Source organism: Mercenaria mercenaria, unplaced genomic scaffold (assembly GCF_021730395.1).
Source record: "Mercenaria mercenaria strain notata unplaced genomic scaffold, MADL_Memer_1 contig_958, whole genome shotgun sequence".
Classification (NCBI taxonomy): Eukaryota; Metazoa; Mollusca; class Bivalvia; order Venerida; family Veneridae; genus Mercenaria; species Mercenaria mercenaria.
In genome coordinates, this window is record NW_026463877.1 from 27063 (window position 1) to 54112 (window position 27050).

At 34.0% G+C, this 27050-nt stretch overlaps 1 protein-coding gene across 2 annotated transcripts in view; it reads left to right on the forward strand.

Annotated features, from left to right (window-relative positions):
* LOC128555029 (uncharacterized) overlaps positions 1 to 27050 on the forward strand; it is a 53915-nt gene that overhangs the window by 19153 nt on the left and 7712 nt on the right. The window contains exon 1 of one of the 2 annotated variants that reach the window (XM_053536382.1): positions 4160 to 4363. The exons of the other annotated variant lie outside the window; for it this stretch is intronic. The gene's annotated coding sequence lies outside the window, so the exon portion shown is untranslated. Of the gene's footprint in view, positions 1 to 4159; positions 4364 to 27050 lie in introns of those variants that run through there. 2 annotated transcript variants of the gene reach the window in all.

A 27050-nucleotide genomic window follows, 5' to 3' on the forward strand; every position in this document is an offset into this window, starting at 1 on the left:
ATGTTGACCTGGCTTCCTGTATCAATTTTTGCATCAAGGCTTGAGTTATGAATCTCGATATGGACAATGGCCTGATCTGGTCTAGAATGTGAATGAAAATCACTTACCGAGTGAACGAAAAATTCATCCTCACTCGAGTCAGTAAAATCCAAATTTTCACAGACTGAATGTACATTTTTATCTGTTTCTGTTCTACACATTTTAGCGAAGTGATTAAATTTCGAACACTTGTTGCATTTTAAGCCAAATGCTGGACAGTCTGTTTGTTTGTGTTTTTTATTTCCGCATCGTGAGCAAATGTTCCTGTGTGTCTTCTGCATGTCAGGTCGGCTGCGTCTCATGGGTATCCGTTCGGGCTGGTCACGCTCCTGGTATGACTCTTTCCTTTGTTTATTTAGATTTCGTCCTCTGTGGGTATTTGACTGTGCGAATGTTAAGTCTTTTCCTTTTTCTATCAATTTTTCGCACACCCGTTCCGATTTGCAACCAAATACTATTCTGTCTCTTAGCATTTCGTCTAATTTATCTCCAAAATCGCAATCTTTTGCCTTTATTGATAGTCTTGCGATAAATTCATCGATGGTGTCCTCGTTCTGAATTTCATGATAAAATTTATATCTTGCGAAAACTAGACTTGCTTGGGGCTCAACAAATTCCTTAAATTTAGTAAGAATGAACGCCGGGTCTTTATTTTGAGCCTCCGTTAAGTCCCATGACTCATGTACCGTGCGGCCTCTATCGCCCACCCATAATAATATGTAAGCACATTGTTCTTTTGGATTTTTCCCTTTAAGAGGTCCATCGAACATCAACTTGCTGTGTCTTTCAAACTTACTCCAACTGTCTGGGAGATTGGTTGACTCCCAGTCCATAGATGGGTGTTGTAGACCAGTGCTTCCTGTTGCCATTGTCAGTGTTCACTTTACAAGCCTTGCAGTTATAGTATTTTTGTTTTATATCCAATTTATCACTTTGAATCGTTTACACTTTTAAGTAACTGATTTTAAATCCCGATTCTTACACCATGTTTCTTTATTATGATATGTCCACAGTTCGTAGGAGAGAGATCAGAACACAACACGTGATTCTACTTTACACTATTTACTGTTACGACTGACTGGCGCGGGAAGCGCTATCAGAATATAAAGGGGCATTCACGCAAATGTAACAATGTTTTGTGCTTCCGTCATCGAGTAATGAATTTATCAAGATTGTTCTAGAATTTCCTGTGTACACTTCTACTGGAACTGTACGTAAAGTTATTGTTGTTGCTGCAGCTTTAGTTCCCCAAATTATCTCCACTTTTCGGAATAAGTACTTGCGTGTTACTATTTAAAGGCGACTGCTGCCAATGTAAGATTTTTGATGTTTCTTGTACAGCCGTTTGTACCGCAAACTCGAAATTTCTTACAATTATTTCCTCGGTGGTTGTCTCGTAAACACCTAAAACACAATCCTACATCTCTTGCTTTCTGCCACCTATTCGTAATATCCATAGATTTGAAAACTGCACATTCCCAGACATTATGCAAATCTAATTTGCAAACTTTACAGTTTTTCTTTTACTTTTGCGTTTGCTTATTGTCAGCAAAAAAAGATCGATTACTGTTTCTTGATCTGTCACTGCTTGCTAGACCGTGTTTTTCCCCAAAGCTATTGACAAGTACTTTGACACTTAATTAATCCAATTTCTCAATGTTTCAACAGATTCTTCTTCCTTTGTTTCATAAAGCCAACGATGAAACCTACTTAACATTTTTTCCGGTAATTTTCTTTGTAATGATAAATTCAATGAACCGTCCCCGAGATACTCTTCACCGGTAGCCTCTTTTAAAGGCACTCGCTACAGTTTTTCCGGAAGGGTCGATATTTACCCCAACACCGTGTCAATTTGGCTGTGTTTCTAATCGATGTAGCTCAATGCAGGCTTGGTGCGGTCTTCTGCGCATGCCCGGAAGTGATTATCTACGGCAAAAATTCGCAAATTATTGTATGTTCGCGTGCATTTAATGTACAAAATGTATAATATACTGACTAAAGGTTAGGGTAAGTATCACCATGGTAACAAAATATATACATTTAAAGTACTTTTAGTTCAAATTGCTTCAATCCGACATATACTGGAGTCTGTTATTTATACCAGCGCTCAGACTCTGCATTAAGTCACAGCTGTTTCTAATCTCGTACTGTACCCGTACCGTACATTCGTAAACTATAGGTTTTGTTAAAAAAAGGCGGAAACTTTCATCGTTCTATGCCATCAAAATGCTTCAGAAACACCTTAAAATCCGCTTATTAGGAAATCTGCCGTTTGATAATTTTATATATATATATTTCTAAGTCATTTGCTCAAACACTGAAAGAGTGTTTCGTACCAACCTGCGTTGTATAAATGCCCGCCACACCCCACATCGCTGTAATTTTATTTAAGCGAAATCTAATATGGTGACCTATTTTCTTTTTGTTTTAGATTAGGTAGACATAACCAAAGGTATGTGCAGAGTTTGATTAAATTCTATTATGTGAAACTCGATAAAATAGCAGAAGTACCAACTTAAAACTGACAAAAATATGCAAAAAATAGCCCTTGGGTCTGCTGAACAAGTATACCTTTCTTTACAAAATCATGTTCTTTAGATTTCTCTGAGCATGTTTCAAATAGATATATTGTTTTCCGTTATAAAAATGCTTAGATAATCAAATTTATGCTGATTATTGTACTTTACTGAAAGATATTTTAGGATTACAGAAATTTTGAAAAATGTTTAAAATAGCACCATATCTAGGGGCAAATTAAATTGAAACAAAGCTGGTGACCAAGTATTTTTATTTCATTTTTCAATACATCTTAACATGATCTTTTATTACAAAACATTTCATCAAAATCTATTATTGAGAAAAGAATTACGAAACTGTAGCGAGCGTCCTTAAGTTAATAACAGCTACATCATGCAGGTCAGCGAATTTTTCTACTACCTTCGGATCTTCACTTTTTAATGATGGAAATTTATCTATCTCATCAAGAAACCGCGTTAACTTTCTACGCTCACCACCGAACTTTCTTTCTAACCGTTCTTTTGCAGCATTGCATGCTTCAGCAGACTGTCCTAAATCAGCAAAGGTTTTTAATGTATCGCTTTTCATATACTGACGTAACTGTTGCAGTTTATTCTCTGGTGCTTTATCGATGCACGCCATAAATGCAGCCATCCAAGTTTCATATTTCCGTTTGTCACCATAAAAAAACTGGAATACCAACACGTTTCATTTGTCGCCATAGGTCTTTTTATAAATTTTCAGTTGTTTCATCGTTAACTGAACTTGTACTCTGTTGTGTCATTAATTTATCATACATTGTCTGTGACGTCTCACTGTATAGTTTGTTCAATAGCTCCATCTCTTCAGTTACTTTATTTGCATTTTCATAGTCTTTGTTTTCTTTATACATACTACAAAGTTCCTCCAAAACAACTACTGCCTCATCTATCTCCGAATCCAGTTGACTTCTAAGTCCCTTGACTAATTCTTTGTCAATCAATTCTACCTCCACTGCATACAAAAGTTTATTTTTAGCCTTTGTAAACGCTGTCTTCACTTTAGATTTCTTAAGTTTTAAACCAAACCAATCTATTTAGCATCGAAATTGAAGCAAATAGTGATAACTACATAGAAATAGAGGATGCTGCTGACTTAGACGAGCTACAAAATGTTATATTTGATTCTAAACTTACAGATGAAAAAAAATTGAAACGTGTCGAATTAGGGCTTATTGAAGAAAAGGCTAAACAAGTTCAAATCGCGTTCTGATATGATAGCATGAAATTAACATAATTGAAATAAGACAGGCGCGGCGTTCCATAAATAATCGTCTAGATTTTGTTGCTAACTAAAAAGATGCCTATAATTCAATTGTTTATACTTAATATGTTATGGGCAGAAGGCCTGAACCATACTGTAAATAAAGTTAAAGTAATAACAAAGGAAACAAAACTACAATTAGTTATTAGTATTGGCTTAACCACAAATGAACACAAAATAATTCAACCATTATAGATATTTTCATTGATACGCTTGTTATAGATCAGAAATATCTATAACGTCATGCTAGACATTTATGTACTTCATTGTCTTCCATAGCAACAATATTCAAAACAAATACATGAGAACTGATTTAACTAAATTTTATTTAAATATATTTTAGGACACTCTTTGCTGGATACTTTAATATTTTGTTTGTGATTAATTGTTTGATGGACATTTCATGCAGGTGTACAGGTGTTTTGGTATTTGCGCAAGAATACATAAATAAAACAACTGCTTAGTTTTAAGATTCAAAATGTGGACCAGAACATAATTGTCTATGGTAAGTAAAATATCCAGAAGTTGTCAAAAGAAAATTAGATAAAATGTATAAAAGTTTGTAAGTCATATTTTGTATTAATGTAAGCATACACTCTGTCTGTGTGCCGCTCCTATCTTGTTCTCTTTCATATCAAATTATGTTTTTGTTATTATAGCAGATATAATTATCATTATTTCTTAAATGATTTATTTCTTATAATTTCTGTTGCCCAACTAAATAATAAATGTGAAATATGATAATGAAACAGTTACAAAACAGTTACAAAATAATTTAGATGGGTATTTACATATATTTCCGTTTAAAACACGGTCTCCTGTCGTCTCCTTTTTTAATAGTCTAATTTCAATTGTATTATTACATTCTTCTGAAAAAATGAATAACTTCTTTTGAAATCTTTGTTTTAAATAGATACACTTTCACGGCGAATGAAGATATATTCCCTTTAATGAACAATGTATGACACGAAATCAAGGCGTGCTGATTTTATCACGAACGAGACACTAAACATAATTTTGGCGTATTTAAGTCTTATTCCTTGCAGCCGTTTCTACAACAATTGTTTAAGACTGTAATCAAATTTAACGTTAAATGCAAACAGAGTATTGTAACGATGACACGATCAAATTTTGAAAGTATTAAAGAATGCCCGCGTTAACATTTTACAGTTAAAACAAGGCAACAACAAAGGTAAAGTGACGCCTATTTCCATATATGTAATATATTTATATACAAAACAAAGCATAATGTTCGGATAACACAATCAAAATTACTTTTAGATATTACGGTGTAACAAAGTAATTAACTTGAACGTCTAAGGCAGACAATCTAAGTTTCAAATGTTGACATGTATAATTTTGTCAGAATTATTCTTTGCTGCTAGTTGCAAAACGGAGTTAAACCACAAGTTGTAAATATATACTGTACACTAGCTTAAACGGCAGCTGAACTTTTTTTATCTATATTTACATCTTGTATGACTTGATAAAATAATCACTGCAGTAAAGAGAGAAATAAAATTTTCGTCGGAGTGAATTAGACGAAAATTGATTTCCCTTGATAAGTTAGCTCCGATAGGTGACACTGTATATTATGCACGAAGTTTTCGGTAGTTTTGGTCTTCGGTAAAAAAGAATACGATTTGAATGCGCTAAGAGAAGAGGTTCGATGAAATTCGTTGTCAGTATCTTCTGAAGTGAAAAAGTTAAGAACCGAGAAAGACGTTGGAAGTAGGAAGGAAATCGTATTCAATTTGATTATAACTCCGAGTTGGAGGAAAATTTGAAAAGAAGGACTTTTGGCGGTAGATAATGGAAAAATGGAATATGCCGTGGATTTGCTCAGCAACTCCGAAGACGAGTCACGAATTAGTAAGGCAGATTAACCTGCCTTCAAGAGGAAGAAGGTCAAACAAAGGTCTAAATCGTTTAATAGGCCTTCCGCTGCATATTGTATTTTTGGTGCTGGTAAACGTGCATGGCCATCCGCTTTCACAGGGACATTTCCTACTCAAAACCATGGACAAACAAATGAACCAAGGTATGGCTCCTTTCGTGGCTCCTCTGCCGCACCATCCTTCAGACGACATCCCTTTACCTCAGGTCCATGCTTCGCCTGTGGAAAGCTCAACCACATTTGAAGAACGTGCCCCTACACAAGGACGGCGCAGCAACCTGAATTACCCGGACGAAAATGAGAGCTTCCTAGTTAGGGAAAACCGAGATATTGACTTTCAAGATGAGTATTCTATTTTTAGATCTTTTGAGTATGATGAAATGAAGTTTACAGACGATTTCTTTGAATATGAACATGAACAGAAAGATATTATTGTTACAAAATCATATTGATTTTTGGAAGGCCGTAGGAGCAAGTCAGTTTATTTTAGATACCATTTTTATGGATACAAAATCTAATATCATTTTACTCGTTACCAAGTAGATCTTATTCTAGTAATAATTCGTCTGCTTCAAAAGAAAGTTATTTTGTTAAAGAGGCTATACAAAGTTTATTTGAAAGAGATTTGTTTAATTGAACATTGTGCAGATGTACCTACAATTGTTAATCATTTGTCTGTTTCTACACAAAACAATGGCAAAAACGTTTTATTTTAGATTTACGATTAGTCGATAAGCATGTATGGAAACAGTCTGTGAAATATGAAGATATGAGATAAGCACTCATGTTTATTAAAAAGGACAGTTAGATGATAAAATTTGATATTCATTCTGCATATCATTTTGTGGATATAGTTTTACCACACACTATTTCTAGGGTTTTCTTTTGTTGACATGAAAGGCATAGTTCGCTATTATTATTATTTCCTTGATATATTCTATTCGTCTAGAAGTATAGTGGTTCCAAAGAATATAGCAGACTATTTATTAAGAGTATTAAAGACTGATGACTGGGTGATATCTTCTGAAATCTTAAAAATGATACAGGAAAGATGGGCATTGTTAGATGTAGACATTTTTGCGTCAGAAGATAATGCCAAGTTTTGGTGTTACAAGTCTACTAGTGTAGATCAGTTTACTTTTGACTGGGGCAAAAAGTTTGGATTATATGTTCCTCCTGTCATTTTAGTAAGGAGGGTTTTAAAGAAAATGGAAAAATGTAAAGCCAAAGGTATTTGGTTATTCCCGAGTCGACATCTGCCAATTTTTGACCATTATTGTGCTAAACAAACGGCATTTAGGAGTCTTTTGTGAAAGACTGGATGTATTTACCAACGGATAAAGAATCCATTACTGCATGTCAAAATGGGAAAGGAATATTTAGAAACGAAATTTTGAAATGCAATATATGTTAGCCTCGAATTTCAAAATAGAATAAGGGAAATTGCTTTTTTATGCATATATGTATATTACGAACCGAGTAGTCTCCCTTGGTAAATATGCGTGGCATCCTTTAGAAGTAAAAACTGCCTAGGCGCATGCATTAAAACACCATGTTACTTTTTCATGTTGGGAATTATGTGTGGATATAGGCACATAGGGTAAAATGTATTGTATTTGTTGGAGATACCTCGTATCATGTTTATAGATGATTGCTTAATTCAGACTTAAGTCTGGTACTATGTGTTACACATAGGGGTGGGATATGATTATGTATGTATCTTTATGGTTATACATAAATACGGGTTTAGGACTGAGATATTGATTGATAGGCATATACCTCTTTAAAGTTTGCTTATATAACTGGGTACTTTGTAGGTTGTATTAAACATTTATATTGTTTACAAAAACATGATTTATTTGCTCGAAATGGTGCAAAGATTTGACACAGAAACAATACACATGTGCTGTACACATGGTTTATTAAATACATTAAGCTTCAATATATTATGGTAAAGTAATTTTTGTATCTCATCACACTCATGTATGTTTGACTGCGGAAAATAAAAATAATAGAGATTACTTATGTAACTTGATGCTTTTTAGAAGTTACGCAATATATTTAAACTGAAAAGATTCTGGAAAACATGTCTTTTTGATGTTTAACGTTTTAACATATTTATGTAGATAATAGTTGATATATAATTACGAATGTTTAAAGTACATTTGAAATATTAAATATTCCTCTACACGTTTATTTTTCAGAGTTATGCTGATGACATAGAACAGCTGCCGACGTCCTGGCGGACAAGGTCTCCTTACTAACAGATATATTCAAAGAATCTAGAGAAGAAACACTTGTTTGGTTTTCAAAGGAGGATTCAAACGTTGGAGAGCCTGGGCTTTGAGTAATGGACTGGAGAGTAAGGATACATTGCCCGCTGAGGCGTTCCATATAGCGTTGTATCTGACATCTTTGGCACATTCCGCCAATACACACAGTCCTATTTCAAATGTATTTTATAGCATTAAGTTTATTTGACTTCAGATCACCTACAAATTCTAATTTAGTTGTGAATGTGTTGAGTGAGGCTAAAAGAAAGCTAGCTAAATCTACCTATTACTATAGAGTTGATGTTTAAAATGTTTACATGTTTATATGAAGAAAGGAATGTAAAAGTCAGAGAACTATTTGCGTGTGTTAACTTTCATTTGCTGTGTTTTAAGAAGTGGTGAACGTTTGAACCTACGTAGATGTGACATCATTACTAATAGTGTATATATGAATGTGTTTATAGAATCGAGTAAAACGGATAAATATCGTGATGGGGCATAGATCCTCATAGCTAGAACTGGTACTGTATCGTGTCCGGTCTTTAACCTTGGAACGATATTCATTATGGGCAGATAGTTCATGTCATTCAGATGTTTATATATTTTCTCATTTGAGTGCAACCAAGACTTGTTACGTACTTCCATTTAGTTTATAGAAACCTTCGGACACTCTTTTTTTAGAAGCGTTTTTTTAGAAACTCTGTATTGGTAGCACTCATTGAGATCAGGCGGGGCTACCATGGTAGATGGCTTAGTGATTCATCCAAAGGGGGCTATAATAAGGACTCTTTTGATGAAAGGCTAAACGTTTCATTATCTTTGGGACTTTAAATTATTTAAAATGTTGAAGATTTTTGTTGCCGCCCGTTCTTTTAATTCAGTCGGTCTGCGGTTCCCATGGCTCATACCAAAAATTTATATTATGCTATTTGTTCATTTATAAGATCTATCAAAGGCAGAGTAATAAGGGAAATGGATTTTTTGTCGCTTGAAATGAGTGAATAAGACGAAAATTGATTTCATTTGATAAAGTTAGCTGCGATAGGTGACGCTGTATATTATGCTCGAAGTTTTCGGTAGTTTTGGCGCTAAATAGTCATTCAACATTGGGAACGACTGACAGCAGGTTCTGATTTTCATTTTTAAACATTAATCGTGTTGAATGAGCTCAAACTCTTTTTATTGGTTATGAGAAAAAGCAGGTATTCGGAAATAGGGGTAAAATGGCCTGGCCTATGCGGACAGGGTGCGATTTGTTTAGATAAAGTTATTATTATTATTATTATTATAGTTATTATTATTATCATTATTATGTAACGCCATTGAATATGTCATTGTATAGAAATATGCGTTTAATCAAATAAATCAGTTTCAGTTTCATTAGCTCTTTGATGCTTTAACTATTGGTGAAGTCTAGCACGTTTAAACATATCTCTTAGGCCTTGCACAGTTTCTGATTTTATATGCAAAATTTAATTAGAAAGAGTCATGAAAAAATTAGTTCTTATTGATTTCAACCAAGTTGTGAACCTTTTCCAAATTATCATGACATGACATAAGAGACCATACTACATAAAATTACATAAACACTTCCATATATAACAAACTGTTAAGAACATGTACAAGTTGTATAATCATATCAAATTATTTTATACATAATGTGCCTATTACTATTCCTCTTGCAGGCGATTCTAAGTAATGCCGTTGCAGAGTTGATTAATTGGAACTTATTTTCATTAAAATGATTTGAATTAAATTATTCTAAAATGGTCAGAACAATACACTGGGAATGAAACACACAATCGCGTAATTTGCACAATATCTGTTTCTAGTCCGTGATATGATAAGCTGCTTTATTTCATACCTATATATTTTCAACCAGTTTGAAGCTTTTCTTTTAATCACGTGACAATACAATAGAAACCAGTATTATATTGTGTGATTTAAAATCCAAAATCTACAGTCCACAAACTCCATACTTTTTCATATTGGACCCGAAGCCGAAAAATCTATTTTTTTCGTATTGGACCGGTCAAATCTTCAGATTCCTTATAAAGTCATTTTGGAATGACTTCGCTTGTATATAGCGACAACAGTAAACTTTTTAAGAAAAGCGATAACTTTCTTAATTTGGAACGAAACACGTAAGTGTAAGCACTCAATTTCTTAGTTAGAACATTTTCTATCCGATGATTATGGTTTGGGTTCAAAATTTCATGAAAAGTTATTTTCGATTGTAGTAGCATTTGGAGTAAATGTACGTATTATCAGAGAAGAACGTATTTTATAATGAGCGTTGCTGTTTTCAGTTAAAATGTATTATTTCTTTTTGCGTCTATCATTTTATAGGGTGAAATAAAGAGGTAATTTAACGATACCGATTTCTATTGGACTCGTACACAGCAGTAATGATCGGCATTCGCCTCGTCCAAATAAAGATTATTACTGCTGTGTACTCGTCCATTAGAAATCAGTTTTGTACTAAACACTGTTAAATAGTATCATAATATACATAAATGTACCTAGTGAGTTCGCGGTCAGTACAATGTCTTTAATGACCTTTAAATGTAAAGATGTATACTAAGGTGAATGAAACACAAATATTCTCGTAATATATACCCTATCTATTTTTAGTTCGTGATATATCAGGCTGATATATACACAAACTTTCACAATCAATACACATGTGCTTAAAGACCCACTTCCATAGGAACTTTATGCAAAACATTTTGATTTTAGTGCTATAATACAGGTATTGTACAAGATGACAGGAGGACAATTTAAGCTTCTTGAATAAGTGTGTTTTCACAACTTCATTTGCATTCAGTCATTCTCTTTTCAGTATAGTTTTATAAACATAGAATAATAACTATTTTACATCGTATAAATAAAGTTTGGTCTAGACTCACCTAAATACATCAAGTATTGTGCATACTGCTACATTCATCGAATGATATATTTAGACATTAACACATTGTCTTGTCCTTATATATTTCAATTTGTAACTAGATACATTTTCTTCTTGCAAGGCATATATAATAACTATCATAGAAATACAATAAAATACAGTAATTTTGTGGTAGGTCTTTAAAATCAACATTTCAATGTATAGATGTAGAGTAGGGTTTTATAGACTTTTAATAAAATATTTGATAACTTAATTCTATTTATGTGAAATATCTTTATCACTTTACAAACTAATAGTACTATAACCTTTTGAATAATGTTGATACATATCCTAATCTGGAGTAACGGGATTTTCAACTTCAATATTTGCAGTTGATGATACGTATCATGAAAAACCGAGTAAGTGATTACGATCCTAACAATTACGGCCAACTGAATGAAGATCTGGGACCGTATTCATAAAGCATCTTAAGTATAAGTATAAGAAATTGATTATTTACTTAAGTATTACTTAGGTTAGAAATTTATTTTACTTAAGTATATTTGTTATTCATAAAACAACTTAATAAGTAATTCTTGTTTTTTATTGTGGATGAAAACATTAAAAAAACAACATTAATTTCAGACAGATACAACATGCACAATTATGTTTAAAGTGCTTTTATCTGAAAACAACACTTTAATCGTACTCACCACGCTATTTTATTTTCTGACTTAAGTCATTTCTTACGTATCTTAAGTTTTAGCTGTTTTATGACTAGAACTTAAGTTTTTACTTAGACTTAAATTGAAATCACCACAAACCTAAGTAAAATCTTAAACTTAAGTCAAAACTTATACTTAAGATGCTTTATGAATACGGCCCCTTATCGCGATTTTTTTGCATCATCGTTCATTTTCTTCCGCTGGCGTTGGGGTGATCTTTCCGTGACAAAGTTTGCTTTCCCTATATTTGGAGTGCCATTGTTATTGCTCGTATTTTTCATTAAACATTCAGAATTTTACTGTCCACTGAATGGCCGGATTCCTTCCTTTCGCTTACCTTTGTCCGTTTTTCCTTCTTCTTCATTGCATCATCAACGTAACTCTCGTGATCGCTAGCTAACGGACCGTCTGTCGGATAAGAATCACATAGTTTTGTCTCATCTATGTCATTCATAATGCAGCGGGAGAAGGAGATTTGTCAACAATGCAGTGGCCTCTGTTATGGCCAATTTCATGTTAGTCGAGACACTTCCAACTGTTTCTACACTCTGATGCTTTATTTCCGTCATCGTGGCACTTTTTGCATGTGATATTTTTGCGTATTTTAGAAGAGGGTCCTTGAGGGTATTATTATTTTCATTATAATAATTATTATTATACCAGATTTGTTGAGCGCCCTTTTCATAAGAAATACACGTTCAAGGGCGCTTTACAATACATTACAAACATGTGACAATAAAATGATATGTAGATAAAACAAACTGAAACTAAATAATTATAAACTGAAACTAATAATTTGATTAAACGCCTATTTTTATAAATGATATGTTCAACGGCGTTGTACATAGTAATAATGATGATATTAATAATAATAATAATAATAGTAATAATAATAATAATAATAATAATAGTTATAATAATATCAATAATGCCAGTGATCATAATTACAGCCTTATTATAACGAACAGTCATGACCGTACCCCTTCCCTTGAAGTTATCTTACCCCTATTGCCAATACCTGTGCTTAAAGCATCTGGTACGCCCAGGCGAGCTTCATATAGAGGTTCTACCCCCTCCCCTCCCCCTGTTAATGGTGCCATCATATACTGTATTAGAAATAACACACACTTCAGGTGAAACTCAAGTCTTTCAAAAACACACACATAGAATGTCATAACCCGTGAAATGTGACATGATGAAATAAAGGATGAATGATGAATTGCCGATTTAGTTAATTACATGATGAATTGTACAGCAAAGAGATATTCGTCGGTGACAAATGACTTGCCGTAGTTCTGTATCACAAAAATAACAATAGCATATTTATTATGGTAAGAAACAGTCACAATTGGTATCTATGTATTGTAGAAAAGTTTCAAAAGGTGTGTTTTGAGAGCTTTTTGAAGGAATTTAGTAATGAATCTTTTCTGAGATTGTCAGAGAGAGAATTCCATTGTTTTGCGGCGGCCACTCTGAAACTTCTATAACCGTAGGAAACCAGTCGACATTTTTGTGGCACAAGGGTTGTTGCTGCACTTGCTGATCTCAGATTTCTAGTTGGCACGTAAACCTCCAGTAAGTCTCTCATATACCCCGCGACTGTCCATGCAAGGCCTTGAATGTTTTAATGATAATTTTGTATTTGTTTTTATCTTGTATTTGAAGCCGATGAAGATCTCTAAGGATTGGTGTTATATGTTCAAAACGGGTTGTTTTCGTAAAAAGACGTGCAGCTGTGTTTTGAATATTTTGTAGTTTGTTTGTACTTAATTTTGGCACGGCATACAAAAAATATTGCAGAAATTTAATCGTGAAGTCACAAGCGAGTTTATTAGGGTTTTGGTGGCATCAGTTGTTAAATTAGGTCGAATGTGACCAATTTGTTGAAACGATAGATAGAGTTGGGAGTCATCTGCATAAAAATTGTGGCTTAGACAGTGGTTTCTACAGATGGACCCGACTTTGTGTACATCGTGTAGAAGTTTTGGCCTAGAACGGATCCTTGAGGAACACTGAATTTTATAAGGACTGGTTCAGAGAGTTTGCCATCGGTGCATACTGTTTGGCAGCGGTCTGTTAGGTATGACCAATTGAAACGGTTTATCGGCGATTCCAAAATTAAATTCGAGTCTATGAAGAAGAGTGTTATGGTCGAATGCAACCGGCAGGTCCAACATCACAAGTACTGCGACGTCACCTTTGTTTAGGGATTCGAGAATGACGTTTTGAACTTTTAACAATGCGGTTTCAGTTGATGAAATTTTCTGTATGCTGACTGGTTTATTTCACGCAGTTGATTGTTTGTCAAATGTTCCTCAATTCTTCTGTTTACCACTTTTTCGAGGATTTTTTAGAGGAATGGCAGATTGGAAACAGGCCTGTAATTCTTGAGTGTGTTTTGGTCAAAACCTGGCTTTATTAACAATGGTCTTATTTGGAACAATTTTCGTCAATATTGGGAGAAGTTCGGTTATACACGATTTCAAGAGCCATGTAGGAAAAAGTCTAATTCACATGACTTATAAGCTGACTGTTGAACAAGCTTTTTCACTTCCTCCTCTGTTGCTAGACTGAAACTAGCCAAACGCGCAGTATCACATAGTTCTATGCGTCCGTCTTCACTCTGATCCTGGGATGCAATATTAGTTCTGATTGTTTCTATTTTGTCTATGAAGAAATTGCTGAACTCCTGTGCTAGTATTTTTGGGTTTGCCTGATGGAAGTGCAACTTCACTTGGACCGTTCAGTAAATGTTTCGTTATTTTGAACAAACTTTCTTGGTCTCATTCACTTGATTCTACTTTCCCTGAGTGATAATCAATTTTTGCCCTTTTAACATTTTGTTAACGATTGCGCATTAGTTCCTATACATAAAGTGGTCAATGATGAATCCTGAAGTCTGCAATTTACGTTCTAGTTTACGCTTCAAATGGTTGGCATCTTGGAGCCCCTCCGAGAGCTAGGGACAAGATGGTCTTAATGTGAGGTTGTTTTACAAAGGCGCATAATTGTAAATTAAAGCTGAAAGTTCACTTTTGTATGATGAGATAGGAGTTTTGCATCTGATGTACTCTGTGACAAATTCAAAAGATCGGATGGTAGAATATTAGCTTTGAAAGGATCAACGTCAATCGAACGGAGTTTCCTGTATGTCACAGTTTTCTTTACCGGAGGGGGTTTCGCGGCAAGTGCATTAAACATTACCGCGAATTGATCCTTGGCTATTTTTCCAGAGCTATCTGATGACCCAAGATCAGTCAATACTACTGCCGATTCTGTGTTATCCATGTCTCTGGTGATGACCACGTCTAGGGTATGAACGTCGACGTGGGTGGGACCATACACATGTTGGATACATGCCACAAGATTGTAACACACTGTTAAATCTGATGGTGTCACGATCAGAAAGAATGTCTAAATAGGAATCCAGATTGCCAGTAATTATGATATTCTTGTCAATTGCCGCGTATTTTAATACGAAATCTCGCCACTCGGTATCCAGAAAATCATTTGTATCTCTACGCTTACTACCAGGGCGTGGCACATGCTTGATTTTGTACCCATCAGGTAACAGTTCACCTAGACCTGTTTATATATGGATGTGCCTAACCATGTCTCAATCACAGCAATAAGGTCTAGATCATTCGAGATAATAAAGTCACAGAAGGATGTTGTTTTGTTTTTCAAGGATCTTGGGTTAATGTAAGACTTTTTTTGTTTTATACTTTTCTGGCCTTAACTATTGTTTGAGATTTATATTTTATGTGGGATATATTCATTGTTCATCTTGAATCCAGCACTTCTTTGTTGAATTTTTGATTATGCTTTGGTCTATCTGTTGATATTACAGTAGAAATTGCCTCTGGTAATGTTCTAATATTGTCCAGATTAATCCCTTGATTGATATCCCTATTACGTGTTAGTTGATTATTACCACCTCTGGCAGATCTGTAAATCAAAATATCATAGTCCTTCAGACTTAGGGTACTCTTTTTTACAATACATAGTCTGTCACCTGTGTCACAATTTGTATTTGAGTTATTATGCCATCATCAACAGACTATGGAATATCTGTAATTCGTACCCTTACGGTGTTTTCCCCGTTGGTGTTCAAAAGCTTTACCTCCTTACCACTTATGCACATCATCAGTTAATAAGGCAGTATAATCATGAATGTTGTCTATGTAAATTATCCACATATTTCGTACTCTCTGAATCCCAGTAATATGAGAGCAACCTATATCTTCAGATAAAGCTTCATAAGGTTCTGCATGCTTAATCCAGTCTTGTTTGCAGGAGGTTTCCAAAGACTTGTAGTTCGCCATATTGATTTACGTTTTTTCACTTTCACCAGCGTGTGAAGATCGTCACTGCTCGTATTTTCGATCATTTTGACAAGTTCAGCTCTCAATTCATCGCGTAAAATACCTCAAAATTCAAGTAATGGAAAAATCACGATGAGATTCCTGATTATAATCAAGAAATACGCTATATTGTAAGACCATAAACAATCACTACCGTATTCAGTGGTGGCTTACATATTTTGCCTATTTAAGAATCACTAGACTATTCAAAAGTTAGTACAACGTACGTCAAAAATATGTCAAAATAATAGTAAAAGTTGCCCATATTAGAACAGAAAGTATTCCGTGATACATGTATAATGAACGCATGCAGAATATTTTTGTGTTGTCCTAATCTTTATGTGCACCTAAAAGAAACATTTTCGTAGTAAATTATGCCAGTGTAGATATTCATGTTTGAATTTCACCCGTCAAGGCATGTATATCAAATAGCATGAACATGAATTGTTAAACGTTCGCTTAGGCCACACCAAATTGATTGCTTGGTCAACGGAGTTCCCGCTCCATATGTTGTTTTTTTTGTTTTGTCATGTCTTTTCAGAATATTTGTTTTGAAAATCAGCTTCCGCTAACTTCAGTGTTTGCTAACTTATTTCAAAATTCCAGAGCGGGCCTTTTTCAATTTGTAGCGACAGGTATTCATAAAATTAAGTACTTTTAATCATAATTGTCCATTAAAACACCAGGAGAACATGTTTAAGCCTCTGTATTTGTCTCAACATTTGCACCGATGTCACATTTAGATTGCAAAAATAAGTCTTTTCGTTAATCATTTTCTTCTCAAGATGAACATCTACGTCTCATTATTTCAAACAGTATCATCAATGATTCTATCATCAGAAATTTGTTGTAATTACACATTATCCCGTAAGCCCAATTTCGCTTAATATCTTATATTTGAAGAAGCTTTCGTGTGTACGGGCCCTCCGTAAGGATTTTAATTTACCCAACATACAAAACTTTTTCACCTATATAAGAATACAGTTCGGCAACAAATGGAGGTTTTAAATGAGGTCGTAGAAATTTAGCGGTGTGGCGTAACCATGGAAACGGCTACTGAAGCTGATAATCGCGGAAACTAAAAATCTTTCTTTTGTCATATTTCAAAAAGTAATGGTATTAGAAACTTGATTTTTTTCATATTTTTATTAAGTTATGAATTCCTATTGTTTGCAGTGATTATATTCTAAATATCTTATTAAATTATTTAATTGTCGTCAGCACGTGCAATTTTAGTTATTAGCACGTGCATTCAGTTGTGAACCAACAAGGTGCCTCTTTTAATCAGAAAATGTTTTCTGTACTTAATTACAACTATGGCTGATTTTTGGCTTGAAAATATTGTGTAATACGCATTCAATTAAAATTCAAAAAAATTTTAAAGGTCAGTTTAACACCATTTCATATATCAATGCAGCGGATTGCATGCCATATATACGTTATTCATTCGCTTCCTTTTCCAATACATATGGACAGTGAAGTTAGGGAATAACTCGTTGAATCTCGGCTTGGAATATTTAACATATATAATATGAAAAATAAAAGATTATCAAATAAATTGTTAGAAAACATGTGAATAAATTATGTTGTTTTTTTGTTGTTGTTGTTGGTTTTTTTTTGTGACATTGTAACCTGTCAGTATTGTATAGATACGCTTAACATATAATGCATGCATAAAAGTGTTCTCATTTTCGTTGATATTTTTACTATTACTGTTACGAATTCAAGTATTTTAGATTTCATACTTCTATCACTTTAATAATTAATCATATTACCGGACTTCTCTCCATAATTTAGCGGTACAATAATGGGAGTAAACTAGGCCTAGAGTAAAGACTTCCAGTGTGTGTAGAACGGTACTACCAAAGTGATGCTAATGTATATGTTTATATTGAAACCTGGTGCTCCATGTTATTTGTCAATTGCTAAATATCAGATAACACTGCTTAATGCCAGACACCATATGCAAAATGTTTTGAAAACGAAATGACATTTATTAAGTACTATGGAAGGCTATGGAAAGCCGGTGTGCCATGCTAATTGCCAAATGCTAAATGACAAACAGTTATTGCAAAATGCTATTTGCTATATGCTTAACCTTTAGCCTGCTAAATTTCTATAATGGACTGGTCCATCATTCAATTTGGGCAGTACCATTTATCATTTGAAGGGGTGTTTACTGAAAATTTACTGACTGAATAGCGAACAGTGCAGACCATGATCAAACTGCACGGATGTGCAGGCTGATCTTGGTCTGCACTGGTCGCAAAGACAGACTCAATTGCCGCCAGCAGGCTAAAGGTTAATGTCAAATATTGCCTGTGAAATGGTACATTTGTAATTGTCAAACAATAAATGATAATTGTTAATTGCAAATACGAAACAATAAATGCCAAATGCGTATTGCTAAGTACTTATTCAGATAAAGAGCTGAATATATCAGTGTATAAATGCATCCTGTAAATAGTCATTGGCCTTTGTAACATAACTTTGTCTCTATTAAAAATATTTCTTAACATTTTAGAGTGAAAAATTTCGATCATGTCATCTCATAACCCTCAGAACATGTTATTCCTTCAAATCAGGCTGATAGAACTTCATATGTTTTCACGTGATTTAAAGTAACAGTCATTAGTGTAAGGGATACAGATTATTAACTCACAAAGTTTAAGCATTTGACGAGTAGTATTTGTCATTTGGCAATAATTATAGGCATTTAGCACAAAGGATATGGCATATGGCATTTGATATGTATTGAAGGCCGGTGCGCCATGAATATAGCCAAATGTTAAATGACAATTATTTAATGCAAAATGCCAATAACTTAATGCTAAACACCAAATACATAATGCTAAATGCCAATCACTTAATGCTAAATGTCAAATACTTTATATAAACTGCAACATACCAAATGCGATATGCCTATGGAAGGCCAATGCGCATGGGGTAACTGCAAAAATGTTAATGCAAAATGAAAAATGCTATTTACGAACTGCTTAACTTCAAATATTGGCTTTCGAACGGTAATTGTCACTGATAAATGCTTTTTTGTTAAAACAATAAATGTCAAAATGCTCATTTTCATTGAAATAAAGTGCTGAATATATCAGTTATATAATCATTGCCCTTCGTTACATAACTTTTTTCTCTGCTACATATCTTAGTCTATTATATAATAAACATTTTATAGCAAAATGTTTCGGTTCCGTGTCCCTGTAACATCTGCACCGTTATTGCTTTAAATTAGACAGGCAGCACAACTATTTTTTTCCCAAATGAGTAAAAATTACATTCATTAGTTGAAGAGATAAAGATCACAAAGATCTTCTTCTCGTTCGCAACTACATTGTCAGACCAGTAGCCTTGACGAAACTTGTGGTTTGCCGCAGATCCTCAGTGCCTCCATACAGTTTCTGGTGCATTGAGGTATCTATCGGCCAAGTCGCAGCTCGCTCATGGTCATGCCTTTTTACATCTCCGAAGTATATGCTCCGCAGTCTGATCTTCCTCACCACATGAACAAGTTGGCGATGGTGCCAGTCTGTATTTCTTTTACATGTGAGCATTGAGCTTGTTGTGCATCAAGCGAAGCCTGACCAAAATCATTTGCTCAAGGAGAGGAAAAGCATCTTTCTCTATCCTTGGTCTCGTTAGTGCCTTGATGATGGTGACTTTCTTCTTGTAACTCACAGGTTTTGTTGGATGTTCTGCCTCTTCATTGCCTGCAAGTCCACAATGGATGTAATCCACTGAAGTGCTACTTTGCAGGTTATACTCAGGCTCTGCATTCTCCTGGCTAGTGCGGAGCTTTATTGTTGATCAGACCTTCCATAACAGACAGTGCATATGTGAGGAAGACGACTGAGGAGCTTTCTTCTGCCGTGTCTTCAACCATAGAGACGGCCATCATGAGTGCTTCAGGCTCTGCCTTGTAACTGCTGCAATGTTTTCCTGTGGCTGCATGTAGAAATTTTATGACATTTAGCATTTTGTATACGGCATATAGTATTTTGTAAGTAGCATTTAGCATTAAGTATGTGACATTTACATTAAGCCATTGACATTTAGCATTAACAACTTCTTATTTAGCATTTGGCAGTTAGCATAGCGCATCGGTCCCCACTAACTGCGCAGGGACAATGAGCCCCAGTGTTACGAAAAGAGAAGTTCGCCAAGCATGTAAGATGATGTTAGATGATCTGTTTTTGCAATTCAAAATGTAGTTCCATGTTGTTGATGAGATCTTGTATATGAGTCAGATAAGGATGTGACAGTTATAGCTTTGGCTTTGCTATATTGAGAAAAAATCTAGATCACATTCACTGTGAATTTCCATGTCTACATGTATACGGGTTATCGCTAAATGACAAATTTGATGGGAGTATTTTCAGATGGTGATGTTTTTCAGACAGATAATGTTTCTTTAATATATGAAACCTAACATCTCAACATATATATTTTTCATTTTTTGTGAGAAGACATGTTATATTTAATGGCTATACATGTGTTTTTATATCACTGAAATGCAGTAAAGCACTGAAAATGAGGTCTCAAGATTTAATAGTTTATATGAAACAAATGAAGAATGTAACCTTGTACCATTTCGGTATTTGCACTCAAAGCATTTTGATTCTAATATAGTGTGCATATTGATAAGTACCGGAACAGTCGTACAAAGTTGCAATAAAGAATAAATCCTAGCACTGAGACGTCTAGGTTTTATTCAAGTTGCTCAATTTGAGTAAGTGGTAGTGCGTGGAGGTGGGGGGATCCGGGGTTTGGCCATCCGCAGTTATTCATTAACACTTGAGATTCGTCCTTACACATAGTCCTATACTTACATTCTGTTTGCTTTTTAAAACGAGATTATGGTATATGTATGTTTTGCAATGTTTAGAATGTAAGTCATCATAATAAAACGATCATTTGGATTTCATTTTGTAGAGTTTTTGTATATAAAATAACTAGGAATATGCGACTTATTGAAGCAACGGAGCCGGAATGAAAATGTATAAAGATAACATTTACTGACCATCCTTTTGCAAACTATCACTTTAACATATGTATTTTTTTCTTCGTAACCGCATGCAGAGGATGTATATTGCTACTACAAATGTGCATGAAAGAAATACAGACATATTCTTTCAAAAACATCGTATTTTCCTTTTATTTTTCCATCCGGTCTATATACAAAATATATTCTACTTGATAACATACCGATGGTGATGATATCTCCGGAAAGTGTATTGCATAATACGAGATTTCAACAGAGTAACAATAAGTGACCCACCCCGAAAATAAGAAATACGCAAAACATTGTTATTATTTCGCAAATTTTATTGTACATTCTTTCTACATGTACATTAGCATCACTTTGGTAGAACCGCTCTACACACACTGGAAGCCTTTACTCTAGGCTTAGTTTACTCCCATAATGGTTCCGCTGTATTATGGAGAGAAGTCCGGTAATATGATTAATTATTAAAGAAATAGAAGTATGAAATCTAAAATACTTCATTTCGTAACAGTAATAGTAAAAATATCAACGAAAAAGGGAACAATTTTATGCTTGCATTATAATATGTTAAGAGTATCTATACAATACTGACAGCTAACATAAGGCAATGTCACAAAAACAATTTATCCACACGTTTTGCAACAATTAATTAAAAAATAAACTTTGTTGTTTTTCATATAATATCTATTAAATATTCCAAGCCGATATTTAACGCATTATTAATTAACTTCATTGTCCATATGTATTGAAAAAGGAAGCGAATTAATAGCCTATATGGCATGCGATCCGCTGCATTAATATATAAAATGATGTTAAACTGACGTATCAAAATTTTTAGAATTTTAATTGCATGCGTATTATACAACATTTTCAAGCCAAAAATCAGCCATAGTAACTGTTGTAATTAACACGGGGGAGGAAGTGTTACACGAAGGATGGAGTTCTTCTGATAACCTGTCATGTTTTCTTCTGATAACTGTTACGGAGTTCCTGGAAAACGTTACAGAGTTCTTCTGATGTCTGAATGACGAGCCATGGAATCGGTGGATAAAATAGTAATTATTTATCTTTAAATAGAGAGAATGGGGTGTAAAACTAAAGTTTGATGATCAAGGTTGCCTGATGTATTGTGCTATGCGTCAGAAAAAGCTGTTTAGTCTAATAATCAGTGCCACTTCTTTGAAATGAAGACATTTTGAGTAAAATATCGAAATCGTTTGCTTTTTCATACATATTATTCTTCTTATTCACGTTCTTCATCCTCACCACATGCAATAGAATAATTTTAGCGCAAAATTGCAAACATAAACCATTTTCTAACAATTTTATGCCCGATTTTTCAAATGTTACGGAACTCAGGTGATAACTCTGAAGATGTCACAGATTTCTTATGATAACTTTTATTACTGCGTGGGTGTTTCATGAGCTATGTTAAGATACTTTTTAGCTAATTTAATTATTTACAAAGGGTGTTAATGATGTTCTAACGTACTATATTTATCCAATGCACAGTATTGTGGTTATATAATGTACGGTATGAGTCTTTTGTAAAGTTTAAAACTATGTGCAGTATAATGACATATATAGTAAAATACGAATAGACAACAAATGCAGTAAATTGTATTTTTTCGTTATATCAATGGATGTGCCAATGTTCGTGAACAACGGTTTATTGGTTTCCGTTTTGATTGATCACTGAATTGAAATCAAATCCGTTCATCTATTTGCTGCATTTGCAGAGGCTGTCTTTTTCTGAAGCGGTTTATCGGATTAATATGTATGACTGCTGTTGTCATCGCATGCAATTCAATTGCTTGTTTAGTTATGCATATTCATATTATGACCTTTACGTTGAGTTAATATGTGGTAGGTTGAAAAGGCCAATATGCTAGTAAAGCTTTAGATAATTGTCCTTTGTTTCAGGATGCGACAGTCAGATATAAATACTGTCACAAAAGATTCCTGACGTCTGAAGCAGTTGCTCATGTTGTAAATATTCATCCTGAAAGGAAAGTCGCAATTACAACATTGAGGCCATGTAGCAGATTTAAAACAACTGTTTATGCACATTCTTGGTTGGTGTATTTATTCTTTTTAATTTGTGTACAGGACTTTATGTAGTATCTTTCGTCAACACTTGTATCAAACCATCTTTTTGATTCCACACCTCATGTTTTTTTTTTATTTCGATGTAAATGAGATGTTAAACCAAAATTTGTAGTCCTGTTTGGCGCCATATAACCTATACTGTGTTGGTGCGCCGTAAAACCCAAATAAATAAATAAATAAATAAACATTTTTCATCATAGGATATTTTTTATTCGTCCTGTCCAATGTCTTCCCCCAAGTAAATCAAACGTCCGTGTTTTAAGTTTGCCACAGTCATACATATTAATCCGATAAACCGCTTCAGAAAAAGACAGCCTCTGCAAATGCAGCAAATAGATGAACGGATTTGATTTCAGTTCAGTGATCAATCAAAACGGAAACCAATAAACCGTTGTTCACGAACATTGGCACATCCATTGATAGAACGAAAAAATACAATTTACTGCATTTGTTGTCTATTAGTATTTTACTATATATGTCATTATACTGCACATAGTTTTAAACTTTACAAAAGACTCATACCGTACATTATATAACCACAATACTGTGCATTGGATAAATATATTACGTTAGAACATCATTAACACCCTTTGTAAATAATTAAATTAGCTAAAAAGTATCTTAACATAGCTCATGAAACACCCTGGCAGTAATAAAAGTTATCATAAGAACTCTTTGACATCTTCAGAGTTATCACCTGAATTCCGTAACATTTGAAAAGTCGGGCATAAAATTGTTAGAAAGTGGTTTATGTTTGCAACTTTCCGCTAAAATTATTCTATTGCATGTGGTGAGGATGAAGAACGTGAATAAGAAGAATAATATGTATGAAAAAGCAAACGATTTCGATATTTTACTCAAAATTTCCTCATTTCAAAGAAGTGGCACTGATTATTAGACTAAACAGTTTTTTTCTGACGCACAGCACAAGACATCAGGCAACCTTGATCATCAAACTTTAGTTTTACACCCCATTCTCTCTATTTAAAGATAAATAATTACCATTTTATCCACCGATTCCTTGGCTCGTCATTCAGACATCAGAAGAACTCTGTAACGTTTTCCAGGAACTCCGTAACAGTTATCAGAAGAAATCATGACAGGTTATCAGAAGAACTCCATCCTTCGTGTGACACTTCCTCCCCCGTGATTAAGTCCAGAAAACATTTTCTGATTAAAAAAAGGCACCTTGTTGGTTCACAACTGAATGCAAGTGCTTATTACTAAAACTGTACGTGCTGACAACAATTAAGAAATTAAATAAGATCTTTAGAATATAATCATTGCAAACAATAGGTATTCATAACTTAATGAAAATTTGAAAAAAATCAAGTTTCTAATACTACTACCTTTTGAAATATGACACAAGAATTTTTTTTGAGTGTCCGCGATTACCAGCTTCTGTAGCCGTTTCCATGGTTACGGCACACCGCTAGATTTCTACGACCGATGTTAAAAGTCAGTTCTTACTTTACTTAATTGTTTTTACATAGTACAAAAGTTTTGTATGATGGGTAAATTAAGTATGGCATATATTTCGAAAGATTCCTCGTATATTAGTCGTAATAAAAACTCGTATCAAATCAAAATATCCTATCATGTTTTGTCTATTCTAAAATGTTGACCAGATTGCCCGTCAAAATTATATTTATTTGTTTCGAGTGAATATCAATTTTGGCAATTTTAATACTTTTTTCCACACAGGAAACATTAAGTTCTCTTACTTCTTGACTCCATGATGTGCATACCTTACCTTGAGACCAAAAACTTATAATAGAAATTGAACAAGTCTTTTACCTAGTATGTTTATGCGTTTTAAGGAAAAATATAGCAAGGGCAATGAAACTACATGCATGTATAAATTTGTTTAACACAATTTGAAATTAGTAAAATACATGCTTTTGAGTTTATTTAGGATTCAAGCTTTTTAAATCCGCAGATACACCTAATCCAAAAGTTAAATACAGCCAAAGGCATACACTATTTTATGTTTGTCCTGCTGTTTACTCAAATAACTTGTAAGAAAGAAAGTATTGTTGACATTACTTTTATTTTATGGAGTGGTATATTGCTTCTATCAGCTATGTAAAAGGAACACAATTTTCCAGCGGAAAAGTGGTACGTATATGGAACTTATTTAGGGCAAAAAAGTCATAAAGAGCTTACAAACATGCATTAAAAGATTACGTTTGTACTATTATTAAGTCATTTAATGTTATGACTTGCAGCATCAAAAGTGCATATTTCCTTTTTCTGCAAAAGTTAATGTTTAAACAAAGAGTAACAGAAACTGCAAAATTAGTCATTGAATTTAGAATAGAATCGGGCCATCAGCGGATGATGGATTTTCTGGCATCTGACGAAATTGCATTGAAAGTTGAATCACACTATAATATATAGATCATGGGTACCTAATGTACGGGTGAGGTGACTGCAATGTTTTCCAAATACATATATAATGATTTTTGTTTTACACTACATGAGAGTAACAGCTTTCTTATTCTGATATAGTGAGAAAACATCAAATGAATCCAAGGAGAAACCCTTTATGTGGCAAAGGCACTGGTTTGCTTAGGATACAAACTTAGCAAAAACATTAGTTACACTAGAATTATGATTAAATTGCCAGAGTTTCTTTATCCGTCTGCTATCCTTTCAGCTTGTTTACATCTCTCTATTTTGGAAATATTACAATGTAGCATGTCCCGGTAAACATAAAGATATACTGAAGTCAGGTTTTGAGTGGATGCCATGTATTTTCATAAATAATTTATTTTAGGTCGATTGTGAAGCAAGTCCTACAACTGATATTAATCAATCGCCACGAGGGTATGAGAGAAGAGAAGCCAGTTTCCCCATTAATGCTGAGCGTAGGCAAGGGAGCTACTGGTACCATATTTCACGTTTTTGGTATGACGCGACACGACCTCCCGCACTCGAAGCGGACACTCTACCACTACGCTATCGAGGCGATTAAAGTATTTTAGGACATTTGTCATCAAACCTTCAATACTTAAGGACACTTGGTTCTTTCATGTATTTTCAAGCCTTTTTGAAATGTTTTGGCTGTTCTTGTTGATTCTTATGATTCTTGTGACAAGGTTTTTTTTATTTTTACTTCAAATCGTCCCTCGCCCACTCCAAAAATAGGTGAAATCGGAAAAAAAGTTTTATCTTTATTTCGCTCGCTTGCTCCTAAAGGTTTAGAAAAATTCTGATGACATAGAAATTAATTTGGTGTGGTCTTATTCGGTAACGCCATTACTTGGCAAAAAAAGGCGTTACCATTTCATAATTATGTGAATAGTATATGTGAATAGGGGTCTTGTTTAAGTCAAACTTACATTACATATAACAAAAAAAGGCGTTTTCGTAAAGTTCAGACAAGAAACTATTTAAACAAATTGTAAAACCAATAGCTAGTAGCTTCAATTTTAATGCTGCACTAACACTGATTCGTATTTGCACTAAATTGATTACACGCGATTATCAGCACAAGAAGTTTTAAAATTTCTAATCCATTAATGACGGAGATAGTTTCTACTATATGCTGAAGCTATCATTACCAGCACGTATTAGCTTATTTCATTATGTTGACATGAAAACTCATATTTGGGAGATTGGTGTTGGTTATGGGCCTTATGGCCAAAATTAACTTATACTTCTCTTTACCAAGAAACAAGCAATAACTTTAGAAGATTTTAAGAATAACATATTCATTTTATTTCATTTACTGTCAAATTATCGAAATGTACAGGAGACAATGTTAAAACATACGCCAATGAAACCACTGCATATGCAGTTTTGCACCCAACTGGTAAGAAGTGTAAATTAACTGTGTATTTGAAAGACTTCATGTTAAGGTAAAGAAGGTGTAATGAGCGGGAATTTCTCAAACAAGATACATCCTTGATAACATG